This window comes from Monodon monoceros, unplaced genomic scaffold, assembly GCF_005190385.1.
Source record: "Monodon monoceros isolate NGI ecotype Baffin Bay Population unplaced genomic scaffold, NGI_Narwhal_1 Super_Scaffold_21, whole genome shotgun sequence".
NCBI classification, from domain to species: domain Eukaryota; kingdom Metazoa; phylum Chordata; class Mammalia; order Artiodactyla; family Monodontidae; genus Monodon; species Monodon monoceros.
This window is the reverse complement of record NW_021703778.1, coordinates 116319293-116332009: the sequence shown is the minus strand read 5'-3', so window position 1 is coordinate 116332009 and position 12717 is coordinate 116319293. Positions and strand designations below refer to the sequence as shown.

General features: G+C 34.1%; 1 pseudogene; it reads right to left on the bottom strand.

Moving 5' to 3' along the window:
• Nucleotides 1-378: 378 nt before the first annotated feature.
• LOC114903895 overlaps nt 379-12717 on the bottom strand; it is a 64999-nt pseudogene continuing 52660 nt past the window's right edge.

The following is a 12717-nucleotide window of genomic DNA, read 5'->3' as shown; positions in this document are numbered from 1 at the left end:
GACACTAATCTTTCCTCAGGAAGAGAAGAGCTGATCCACTTGACTCCAATTTTTAAAAAATACCTAGCATTTTCTTCTAGTTCCCTCAGTTCCTAACCAACTAACCATCAAAAGGAAGAAAACACGAAGCCCAAGGTATTAGCTTGTCTCCCCTAAAGGAAGGAAAAGTGGAAGAGAGAAAGCATATGTTTTCTTGTGCTAACATATTGGGCACACAAACCTGGAGTTCTCCAGAAATTAGGACAGGTTTATTGATTTTATTTTATTATGAGGTATTGGGGAAGGAAATAGAAGGCCTGTAAAAAAGAGGTAAGTCTGTCACAGAACTACATGACAGTTTCATTAAACTCTAACTAAAAACGCAGAGAAGTGTGATTACTATTTCCAGCCAATTTCCCCATCACCATAGTCATGTAACAAACTAAGGTGATGTGGGTCTTGAGCCAGACTCACAGAGTCCCCTGGCCTTGGCCTCTGTACAGTGTCTCTGCATTTGATCTTTTTGATATTTTTCAGGATCATGTCATGTAGAATGACATATTGATTCTTTAGCTCTGATATGATGAGCTAAAAGCTGTTATATTCTTTCTCATCAATACCTGTCAGGGTGCAGGAAAGTCCTCCACATGGGGATATTTAGCTATTTTGGAAACCGATTTGGCTCTTGTAACATAATATCTAGAAATCTGATCCAGATGAGATGCAGCTCTCAACATTCTTAGCTCTGCAATTGTCTTCTCCTAAATGGACACCCCGAAGTTGTTCCCATCTTCTAACACAGGAATTAGGAGTTGTACCCACATTTTTATGGTGCTTCATTTCAGGATCAGCGGCCAGATCTCATGTTTCACTGTCTCAAAACTCTCCACTAACTCCTGGTTGCTTTTTAGCATCACACTGGGCATCACAAATACCGTGGTTCCTTGGAAGGCCTCCACACTCACCCAATCTTCACTTCTTGGAAGTGGGATCTTCCAGTCCATTGTGGCTATTGGTGAGAAGAATAGTCAGGGACCAGCAGACTCATATCTGAGTGGATCTGAGTTAGGTTATATATATTTAGGATTGGTCCTTTCAAAAAACTGTCAAGTTCTAACAACTTCTTTGAGAAAATGTTTTCCACCAAGTCTTCTGCCTCAATTGTGATCTGCTCTCTGAAAGAATCAACCTTTGAATGGTGGGTAGCATCAGAGGGACTAGAGGAATCTCAGTGCTCCCTGGAGGTGGCTGCCCTCGCTTGGCTCACACACAGCTTGCTGAGTCCCACCCTCAGTTCCTTCCTCCCACTTGCTCTCCTGCTGCCTGCTGCCTGCTCACACTCTATAATTATCTCAATTACTCCCTTTACATGTATCAGTGTTCCAATTTTTACTTCAGCCATCAAATATAAAACTTGAGAAGGAAACTGAATTTGCCCACATATTTGCCATTTCCATGTTCTTTCTTCCTTCCTGATGTTCCAAGTTTCCTTCTTTTAGAGAACTTCCTTTAGCTATTCATTTAGGGCAGGTGTGCTGGCAACAAATTCTCTATTTTCCATCATTTCAGAATGTCATTATACTCCCTGTCACTAACATTTTTAAGCAATTGCTATTTTTCTTCATTTCCGATGTTCCAAATTTCTGTTATCATTTCCCCTTTGTATTAGTTTCCTAGGACTGCCATAACAAAGTACCATAAACTTGGTGGTTGGCCTACAAAAACAGAAATTTACTGTTTCACAGTTCTAGTTGCTAGATGTCCAAGATCACGTTGTTGGTAGGGTTTGTTCCTTCTAAGGTCTGTAAGGAAACGTCTGTTCCATGCCTCTCTGGGTCTTCACATTGTCTTCCCTCTATCCTTGTCTTTGTGTCCAAAATTCTTCTTTGTATAAGGACAGCAGTCACATTGGATTACAGCCCACCCCAATGACCACATTTTCACTTGATTCTCTCTGTAAGAAATCTGGGGGCTTCTATATACCTTTTTTTGGGAGGGGGGGACACATCAACCCATAACATCCTCTTTTTGAAGAAATTCCTTTAAGTAATTTTTTTAGAGCAGTTCTGCTGCAATGAGTTATTTTAGTTTTGCTTCATCTTAGAAAGCTCTTATTTTACATTTATCCTTAAATAATATTTGCCCTGAATACTGAAACTTGGTTTTAAAGCTTTTTTCTTTCAGCACTTAGCACTGTGGTACCCTTACTTTCTGGAATCCATGGTATCTAGTGAGAAATCTGCAGTCATTGAAATTATTGTTCCCTATAGACAGTGTTTTTTTTTTGTGTTTTCTGTTTGTTTGTTTTCTCTAAGAATTTTTAAAAGACTTTTTTCTTTATCTTTCATTTTCAGTAGTATCTGGTCATGGAGTCCTTTGTATTTACCCTATTTGGTATTCACTAAGCTTCTTCAACTGGTAAGTTTATATCTTGGCACCAAGTTTGGGAAGTTTCCGTGATTTTTTTCAAAAATTTTTCCACACTTTGCTCTATCTCCTCTCCTGATACTCCAAAGACACAAATAATATAAATATTTTGTTACATGACATAAGGCTCTTGTCATTATTTTTTTTCCCCTCTGTCGTTCAGATTGGATAATGTATCTTTATCTTCAATTTCACTGACTATTTCCTCTGTTATCTCTATTCTGCCAATTAGTCCCTGTATATAGTGAGGTGTTTTTTTCCCCAAGTAATGTGTACCTTATATTTCCTTGCTGAAACAAATTTTCCTTTTGGTTTCAAATACCTTTTAAATTGTTTTCTGGAGCTTTGTGAAATTAAGTTTCTTTCAAGTCTTTGCCAAATAACTCAAATATATGTGTCATCTCATCATGGGTGTGTCTTGATTTTTTTTTCCATATGAAATGAGATTTTCCTGGTTCTTCAAATTCCAAGGATTTCTGAATTTTACCTTAGACATATTAAAGGTTATACAATGAGCCTCTGGGTCTTGATTAAATCCTGTGGCGAATGTTGATAGCCTTCCATGGGCTACTGTTTTAAAGTCAATTCTGATTCCAACCCTTTTTGCACTATTCGGAACTGTTCCATGTGTGTACCAGTCAATATCCAGACCTGGGTGATGGTCTCTCTGTTCAATTCTCAAAGTGTTTGGTGTACTGAATGGGATCAGATGTACACATGTGGAGTTTGAGGATGAGCCCAGAAAGTCATAAATAGCTTAGTGTATCTCCTTCCTCAGCACTTTGCTCTCCACAATGTCCCTTGTACTTCCTGGTTTCTTTGGGCTCCTCTCTGGAACTCTATTCAGAAATCTGGTGTTTTATATACTCTGCCTTGCTGGGCACTCCCAAAACTGCTCCTGTATGCAGAGCCAAGCAAAATAAGGACAGAGAAAAAAACCAACAAACCAACCAAAGAAAAATATGGATTTCCACCCATTCTTTTGGAAATACAGTTCCATAGAAGGAAAAAGAAGGCTCCTCTCCATTAGAATTTTGGCTCCTGCAGGAGCTTATTGCTGCCAGCTGCTGCTGTTACAATGGGATTGCTTAAGGGCTAGAGCAAAGGAGAATGGAAGAAAGAAAACAAAAGATATAAAATTATATACTCTCTCTGAGTGTTAAGGGTTCCTTTTCACACTCCTTGAGCCAGACTAGAGGCTTTCTCTTTGAGCTCTCTGTTTGTGCCCCAGTGCCATATTCTGGTGTTTAAGTTTAAAACCATGAGGTATCAGAAGAGAAAAAAATACTAGATTCACTGCAGCTTTGATGGTATTTTGGATTCTAATCTTCTGTTCTATTCTGCCTGTTCTATTTGCTTATGAGGGTTCTCAGTATTCATTAGGACACACAGGTAGTGTGTATATACATCTTATCCAGAACCTGAACCCCAAATATATATTTTTAGTGTAGTTTTATTTTACTAACACCAAAAAGGGAAATACATGGACAGAATAGTACTGACCAATTTCACTTCTTCAACACTGATACATAAAATCCTACATAAGATAGCTTCTTGGGTCCATTTCTTTGTAACATTTCAAGAAGCAAAGCAAAGCAAAGCAATTCTGTATGTCATGTGTATATTATATATTAAACATACACAGTAAAAGAATAGTAAGAAATATGGAAATGATATTCACCAGTTTCAGGTATTTGATTAACTCTGGAGAATGAGAAAGAGGAAAAGAATAGTATGTGGACTTATAGTCTATGTCTGCAAGTTTTTTTTCTAAAAGAGAAATAAAAGCATCTACAGGTAATATCATGTGTGTTTAATCATAATAATGAACTGATAGGTATATGTAATATTTGTTTCTGCTGTTTTTTCTATGTTTGAAACATCACAATGAAAAATTAAAATATTACAGATCTGATAAAAACAATTATTTTAATCAGCACACAAAGTGACACTTATGAGCAAAAGCATTCTGGAAATAATATTCTTATACTGTTAACTGTAGTTACAATAATTCTGCAGGGAGATAATAGCAATATGGACAAAGCAATTAAAATTAAACGTTTGCTAACAGATTTAAGTCATATTTGTAATATTATGTGATGGTAGAATTTTGTATAAAAGACATCATTTGTAACACAAAAGTGACAACAACATATATCTCCAAATACAAATGATAAACCATTTGGGGTACATATATTTGAGCTGAAACTAGTGGGCTGGTGGATTAGATAAGAGAAGCAGCACAGTGAATTAATACATTACAAATCTAAGTGTATGTCTACTTATTAAAGGAAAATGTACATTTGCTATTAGCATAGTAACATGTTTGAGTACCTCTAATTGATTTAGGAATTATTATTCTTACAAGACTCAAAAAGTCAAGTTATTTGGTAAAGTGGAAGTGATGTTGTCATTTGAAAAGTGATATTGTCATTCAAAATTTCAATAATAAACATATATTATAAAAGGAATATAGATTTTACAAAATACACTCCAGTGTGGTATATTTATTTGCCAATTATGTTCATTTGTTTGATTTTGTGCTACTCTAAACTTAAACATCTAAAACTGAAAAAGAGATTTAATCATTCCCATTGTCATGACATTTTTCAACATTGTTTTACTGAGGACAGCACAGTAATTTCTTAAGGCCTGACTTATCTGGTATGCACTGAATCATCTAAATCCTTTTCAATCTTTCCTTTTAAGAGACAAAAAAGTAAGGAAAAAAAGCTATTACTAATTTGGTCCTTTATTTATCTAAACTATGTTATTATTATTTCGCTAATATTATTTTTCTCCTATTTCACAGCATTCAGGTAGCAGAGTCATCTGAACATAATTAATACACAATACGATGTGTAGAATAAATAATTTAATAAAGAATTATAAATACTTGGAAATTATTATTCTCATACTTTTTAGACTAATTTATATAAATCAGTAATCGTATAAAACTACTTTAGTTTAAAATAATTGAGACTATTTCAAAGTACAGTATATGAGATGTCTCCCTCATTATCCAAAATGGACATTTGTAAAGTGAATCTATGCCTGGATTTAATTTTTCTTTTTTTAGTTATCAACAATCTAGCTGAGATTAGAAGTTATCAGCATACTGAAAACCATGTAATTGAAGGAATATTATCTCTTGGATTTACTCTGAGTCTGAGAGAAGAATATAGCTACTAGAATAATGCGATAGTAAAGAACCTTGATAAGGTCTAGTAACCCAACCATTGAAATGCACCATGGACAGGTATCGTGTGCTTTATTTCCCTCCAGTGGATAAGTAAATGAATAAATACAAGGAAAAAAGTCAGTTGTGCTTTGATGTGCTTGCTTAAAAGCCATTTATTATATTGAGATGTCTCATGTAGAGTACTTAGAGAACTGCACTATAAAATTTGCAAACAGAAAATAAATATGTGCTTATTATCAAATAAGTGTGCTGAATCAGTAAAATGAATCGCTAGAAAACCTGCAATCGGTATCTTATTTCTGTATTCTGAAAGTCAGTGCTCTTGAGGCAGAAACAATGGGATAAAGTGATGCTTTTCCTCTTTCAAGTTAATATAGGAAAGTTACAGAACAAACATTAAGAAAAAGAAAGTTTAAATGTCATTTTTATTTGCTTTTGAGAGAATTAATTTTTGTAGAAAATTAGTATTTACAAGGCTAACAATTATTTTTGATAAGACCAACTCTAAAATCATTTGCATCACCTGAACAATGGTCCTAATGGTCCTGGGAAAAAAAATCATTAAAAAAGTAACATATATACTTTTTAAAAGACAGATCATATGCTAAACATTTAGATAAAATATTTAATTCCCAGGCCAATATCATAAGTGATGTACCATTTTCACTCTCACCATTTTACAGACAGTACCTGAGGAGACTGGTAAAATGTTGCTTCTAAGGTGACAGGAAATTGTAGAGCAAGGATTTAAACCCAAGTAGGCTGGCTCCAGAATTTATAATCTGTTAAGAAAGCCTCAAGGCATGTTATCTGGTAGAAGAATCTGGTATAATTTTAAATACTTACCATACCAAATGGATACTTGAATAATCCGGATTTAATTTTAGCATAAAATGCTGACAGAAATTGTTATTGAATTAGGGTTTCATAGTACACTATTTTATTCAACTGTATAATAAGATAAGATACAAAATAGAAGAAAAACGTGTTTTTAAAATTTCTAATAAAATAATTGTTTAATATACATTTTCTCAGCAATTTTGGGATATCAGTGATATAATTTGTAACGAGTACTTTCATAAATTTTAGGCTGAGTTACATACTTTATTGTTTGAAACATTCTGGAGAAAGTTGACACAAAATGATGAAATAGAATAGAAAAGTGAGAGCTATTCTCAAAGATAAAATTACTTTTAACATTTGAATTAAATATAGAAAATCAAGAGAACTAAATATTCTAATTTTTCAATAGTCAGTACAAAATACCTTGTAAAATCAACTGGTGAAAACATATATTGAAATTGTTTTCTAGGATATTTTTCTATAAATGGGTTAAATATGAATCAATTAATTTTAACAGTCCCATTATCTCAAGGACAATGTTTTCCATTTATTGAAGATACATTTAATTTTTTAGAAAATTAAATAAACAAGGAGGAAAAATAGTTTTCTCCACAAGAGATATGAAAATACCAGTAAGTTCCCGTGCTTTATTCATATATTTGGGTAACATTTTTTGAGGAGAGATTACCAAAAATATTTAAGCAATTGAAGCTTCATTGGATAAAAATTTATTATTTGTGGAAGACAACAAATGGTGGTCAATTTAATCGGCTTCCTATAATTTGCAATTTCAAAGAACACTTTCATAGGTTAAATATTTTTATTATAATCACTTCTCTGCACACTGGAAACCAACCCTGATCCTAGAAATTCCATAAAATGAAATTCAATAGAAGATAAATTTGTTTTGGCTGCCAACCACAAACTTTTAGTTGCTGAAATGAAAGCAGTAAAAGGCAAAACTGAAGCAAACCAAGTAAAAAGTCTTCACCTGGTCACAAGTTTTATCTGATCCATTTAGAAAAACAATTGCACCATTCCTTTTGGCTTGCACTGTCATCATACATTATCCTATTAGTTTTAATTGGAAAATGAAAGGAATTAAGACAATTATTTTAGGCTTTCTTTCTAATCACTGCTTATATTCATGACTTGCTTCATTACAAATGTTGAGGTAAACACAGAAATGACTAGAAAAATAGTGTTTGTGACAGAAAAATAGACTTTATATATGACAAGGATTGCTTTTGTTATCAATATAATTCTTAATACTTGTATTTATTGATATATGACCTTACTTTTGAGGACCATGTATATCTTATACAGTAGACTAGAATTCAGGTGCCTCATTTAGTTGTCTCAGCCAAAAGGTAGCCCTAAACCAACAACTTAGCTGTCAATTGATAGTGATGGCCAACATCTGTACTGAGATAGGTTTCTAATGTCTGTACATATTGGAAGATTTGTGTATGTTTCATTTTACTATATTCACAATATTCATTGGAATTTTTCGGACTATCGTTGGGAATAATTATCAAAATATATTTACGTATCTAGAAAACAATCAGAAACTGCCACTAACTTAATATAAATAAAGAAAAACACTTTTATAAACAATTCCATATTTTCCTCATTTATTTTCAAAGAAAAGTCCAAGAAATGCCTAAGAAAGAGATATTATGTTATAACAAATTGATATTCTCTATCTCTTTAAAATAAAACCAAAAAATGAACTTCTAAAAATATTCTAATCTAAATATAAGTTAGAATAGGGCAATCTGAAATTAAAAGGTATAGAAATAAAAAAATAAAGTCAAAAGGAAGAGAAGTAAAAAATCATTGTCAATAGTTTGGTTAATTATGCTGTAGTTTGATAAAGAATTTTATAATTTTTAGGAGTAATTAAATACATTGTTTATTCAGCATAATAAAAATTAGCATACTTGAATGAAGACATTTCCTAGATTTATGTAAAGTGGTAAATATAAGCCAGCAATTATAAATATTTGTGAATAAATTTAGCGGAAGAACAACTGAAACATTAAAACTTACTTCATCAATGTTGAACTTAAGCATCTAAAATTGCTCGAATAATATAAGTGTGGAAACATGAGCTTTTAACATTTTTCACTGAGGGCTAAAGAGCTTATTTTGTCAGAAATATTGTGGGTAGATCATAAAGGAGCCAAGTGTGGAAGTTTGGATTTTCCAAAGATGGCCACCACCATATTTCCAGAATTTTACCACTCCTGAGTCATTAGGGGTTGATAATATCTTCTTCCCTTGAAACTGGGCAGAATTTTCTAACTAGTTCAACCAAGAAAGTGCAGCAGAAATGATTCCATGTGATTCTGAAGCAATGTCACAGAAAAGATATATCCTTCTGCCTTCCTGTGATTGTAACCAAGCCACCCGATTTTGCAGAAACCCAAGTAGCCTGCAGAGACACCTTGGAGAACAGTGGAAGTGCCTTGCTGAGCATCGTGCCCATAGCAGGCAGCACATGGTGGCCATGCCAATGATCAATCCTGAAAGTGAGTTCTTTGGTACCCAAGTGAGGCATACAGTTGAACTTTTGAGAGAGATGAGCAGTTTCCACCAGACCCATGTTTAAATTAATGAATAAGTTTTTCAGAACTAACTTACTAAAGTAGTTTATTTTTTAAAGGAAGATTTCTGACTTGTGTGATGAAAATTCCCAAGTGGCCTTGTTAATGTTTCTTTACTAAATGAATGGTTGTCTCTTATTTTTTAATGTAAAATTTTTCATTTGAGTTTCTTAAGACTTAGGCCATGTGTGATAGACTTTTATTGTTTTGTTTTTGTCCCCTGGTCCCCCACAAAGGTTTTGGTAAAGATCCAGTGAGATGGTTGAACTCCCATGATGTTTCCTCCATTTCTTAACTTATTAAAATTTGTCTTACATAAAAGTGAAAACTAGGGCTTCCCTGGTGGCACAGTGGTAGAGAATCTGACTGCGAGTGCAGGGGACATGGGCTCGATCCCTGGTCTGGGGAGATCCCACATTCCATGGAGCAGCTAAGCCTGTGCACCACAACTACTGAGCCTGAGCTTTAGAGCCCGTGAGCCACAACTACTGAAGCCCATGTGCCACAACTACTGAAGCTCACGCGCCTATAGCCCATGCTCTGCAACAAGAGAGGCCACCGCAAGGAGAAGCCTGTGCACTGCAATGAAGAATAGCCCCCACTCACTGCAGCTAGAGAAAGCCCACCCACAGCAACGAAGACCCAACACAGCCCAAAATTAATTTTTTTAAAAAGTGAAAACTAGTCATTTCAGGGAACTGCTTAATATATGATTGGTTGTAGGAATAATCCATTTCTCTTGGGTCATTCTCATTCTCTATCTATTCTAATTTTTCCAGATACACAGAAGCTACAGCTGGTGGCTTGACTGCACACCTTGTAATAGTTTAGTCATATGTGTTCTTGCACTGTGGTAATCTGTTGGAACGTAGAAATAAATATTGGAAACTATTTTCACTCAAACTCTGTCTCTGTCTCTCTCAAACTCTCTGTCTCTGTGTCTCTCTGTCTGTCTCTCTCTGTCTTCTATCTCTTCAATCAAGACCCATAGCAAACCCAGAGGTAATCTTAAGGCTTGCTTGTCCACATAAACAGATAAAGCTAGTCTGAAGTGATTAAAGCACTGTTTTAACTTCATCTAGTGCTATTTAAATATTTACTTATATTTTAAGACAAATAATGTGACAGATACCTTGAAAAGTATTTTATATACTTATACTATTTAATGTAAAACATATGCATCAATTCCAAATGTCAGAATAATAAAACCAGTAATTATGAATACACACAAAATCACCAACTTCAAGTAACCCTCCTACCCAACTTCTTAAGATACTCCTGCAATTGAATTTTTGCTTCTGGGACCACATGTTAGAATGTCAAAATATTATAACAAGGGTCCCTCAAGAACTGTGTAGCTCAATTGAATGAGCTTAGGGAATTCATACAGCATTTGTATCAGCATAAAGCATCTGGAACCCTTGCTAATCTGAGTTCTACCAGACTCCACTGAGGGTCACTCATCTCTACTCAGGCTTTTCTTAATAAGATTTAAAATGATAACTTGAGCTGCCAACCATCCAGAAATCATATTACAATTCAAAAATTAAGAATATGTGATTATAATAATAGGAAGCTTCAGAAAACATGCAATTGAATTTAGCACTCAGGTGAAGAATATAAATGATTTTCCTTTATTATCTTAAATGGGTATATTTGGCTCACATTAGATTATTAGTTCTACCTTAATAGATAAAAATTACATTAAATCTGGAACTTATTCATTTATCCAACCAATAGTTGTTAAGAAGCTAATATGTGTCAGGTATTCAGGGAATCTAAAATTGAAATTAGTTTCAAAATGTATAAGTAAATACATTAAAACAGAAAAAGATCCCTGCTTTCACATAAGTTACATTCCAGTGGAGGATGAGAATAGTGATAAAATGTAAAGTAAAAACTGTAGAATGTATGTTGGATGGTGTGAAAAGACATTTTTGGTTTCTGCATTCTCCCCCTTTGTTTTTTTTTTTGTTGTTGTTCTTCTCTTTCTATGTTTTGAGTTTTCTAGAATTTTTTTTAAATTTAGAAGTCACTTTGCAGTTATTTTGTGGTGGTCACCATAGTGGTTGTTCAGCATGTATATCTCCATTTTTCCAGCCAGATATTTTTAAATTTAACTATTATAATTTTCAGTTCTAAAATGTGCACTCAGTTCTCTTTTGTTTTTTGTATTCCTCTACTGAAATTTCTTGTCTTTTCATTCCTCATTGTGTTGTGTTTTTTTTTTTTACCTCATTAAGCGTAAGTTTAGTAGCTGCTTTCTGATAATTTCAAGATCAAGTCATCTTGCATTGGCCTCTGTTGATATTATTTTTCCTTCAGAATGGGTCATTTTTTTTTCTTGTATGCCTATTGATTTTAGGTTGTAACACTGACATTGTCAATATTATGTAATGGAGAATCAGCATTCTGATATATTCTTGTGAAGATTGTCACATTTTTATTTAAGCAAGCCATTAACCTGGTTATATTCAAACTGTTTTCAAGGCAAAATCTGTTTTACGTTGGTGGTGATGGTGGAGGGGCAACTCATTAATCCTTTTATACTCAGTGCTTTGAGTCTGTCTGCACATGCTTGGCTTGTGGTCAGCCAGAGACAGGTAAAGTTAATATACAGAATTTGGGACTACCATAGTTTAGGGTTTTTGTTTGTCGTTTGTTTTTGATCAGTAACCCCTCTCACTCTGCATGGGCCAAGGAGTCCCCAAAATTTTCTCTCACTCTTTTCAGGCCAGAAAGATGATGGACTTTTTCTCTCTTGGGTCATTAGCCACCATTAGTCACTCACCAAAAATTTCCCCCGAGATTCAACTGCCATCCAAAATGTGTCTACTTTGTTTTGTTCTCCAAATCCCTCTGGTAGTTTTTGTTTGTGTGTGTCCAGGGTTTATATTTATGAGAAAATAATTTTGTTAAAATTTTACAAAGCCATCCTAGCAGCAGAAACAGTACTTGACATTTGGCAGACTTTTTCTTTTAAGAAAGACTAAAATGAAAAGCCCTGGAATAATCCTGGTCATTTCCATGTTACTGTAGTATCACTGAACCTCTGACAGTACATGGAAAATTATTTTGTGCACAAGGAGAAAAAACATCTCTCGACCAGAGATAATTCTACAACTTGTTCTTTTGAAGTTTTAATGAGGAAATTATCTTGCACTTATAAGAGAAAGTGGCTTTCCGATCCAGGTATACATAGAGACCTGCTTTGGGGCTTTTAGTTAATCCTGGAGAGTAAATCAATGTGAATACCGTCTTGATCTCATTATGTAGAAAGGAGTCAGATAATTGATTTAACTTTTTTCTTTGCCTACTTTGACAATCATAGCCATTTCAATGATTACTATGTTAATAAAAAAAACATACTATAAAAATCACTCCTCAATTTCTTCCCCCCAAAGGAAAATATGTATTGCATGTTCTAAGACAAATTATTCCCTATTTCAACAAAACTCAGTAAACATTATTACAACAGTGTCATTTCAACTGTGAATTCTTAGTCCTGCTTCCCTGGTAGCTATTGTATCTGCTCAGTAAGAATTCTGTTATGAAACACAACTGTTGCATACTGTGCAAGATGGAAATATGCAAAGGGTAAATGAAAATTACTGTCCTGTTTAATGCATTTTTAATACTCTGTTACTAATTCCAGTG